The sequence below is a fragment of the Suricata suricatta genome, chromosome 9 (assembly GCF_006229205.1).
Source record: "Suricata suricatta isolate VVHF042 chromosome 9, meerkat_22Aug2017_6uvM2_HiC, whole genome shotgun sequence".
NCBI lineage: Eukaryota > Metazoa > Chordata > Mammalia > Carnivora > Herpestidae > Suricata > Suricata suricatta.
The window spans coordinates 63,520,554-63,521,757 of NC_043708.1; the positions used below are offsets into that span (position 1 = coordinate 63,520,554).

The 1,204-nt window shown below is 33.1% G+C and overlaps 1 protein-coding gene across 1 annotated transcript in view; it reads right to left on the reverse strand.

The window, feature by feature from the left end:
- The window catches only part of SCFD1 (sec1 family domain containing 1), a 93,243-nt gene that overhangs the window by 67,104 nt on the left and 24,935 nt on the right, over positions 1-1,204 (reverse strand). The window lies entirely within an intron of this gene.

Below are 1,204 nucleotides of genomic sequence, written 5' to 3' on the forward strand. Positions count from 1 at the left end.
GATTCTTCTTGCCCTCTACAGGGAATGAGAGTTGCCTACTATTTCATCAACACTCATCCTAGAGTCTAAAATGACACAGGACTCTAGGAAGGGCACCTGGGTTGCTCAGTTGGTTAAGGATCTGACTCTTGATCTCGGCTCAGGTCATGATTTCACCGTCCCTGAGATCAAGCCTTGCACAGGGCTCTGCACTGACAGTGCGGAGCTTTCTTGGGAATCTCTCTCTCTCTCAAAATCAACAAAAACTTTAAAATATAATAAAATGACACAGGAATCTAGGATACAGAAGGGTGCAGAACTGCCAATTTTCATCAGTAATCCTGAAATATAATTTATTTAAATAAATACCTTATAGCTAGAATCTGGGTTCTAAAGAAATAAACCAAACAAAAAACCAGCTATTGCCATGTTTTTCATTTCTTTCCTATATGACATTTCAGGAACTCTTTGCAATAATGATACTACTATATACTATAATCCCTAGAGGCCTGGTCCAGAAGTTAGTAAATTAGAGCACTAGTCTTGGCAGAGCAAATTATTTAGGTTCAAATCCTGTAACTTTTGGATCTAAATTTTTCTATCAAATAGGGACTATCCTGGCTTTATTATATTATGCCTTGTACAGATATTATTTTTGTACATATTTTCTGCCCAGTGCCTTTGAAGACTGGGACTCTTATTTATCTGTGTATATCACATACATACACAGTATTTAGTAGATGAATATATATGTGTGAATATAAATACAGATTTTTGTTTTAAGCATGATTTTACATATGTGGAATTACTTCAGAAAACATATGATATAATATAAAAATTACTATATCTTTTTACCATAAAATGAGGCTAGCTGATTTCCAGGAAAAAGGGAGAAATTATAGCTTTCCTTCCCAGGGAGAAACATATTATTTATTTACTTTCTCGGTATGGCAAAAAAAAAAAAAAAAAAGAAAAAGAAAAAGAAATAAAGTAAAATATTTGATATAAAAAAACTTTTTAAGAGTCACTCATTTTCCTCCATTTCTTTTCTCTCCATCTCTGGCCAACAATACAAATGATAAATCTTATACTTTTAAGATCATAAATTTGGAAATTTAAACCTCAATACTTCACTATTCTCCATCATTCACATCCAGTAATACCAAATCCCATCACTTTTTCTTTCATATTTCTCAGCTCCATCTTCTCATCTGTGTTTTGGTAG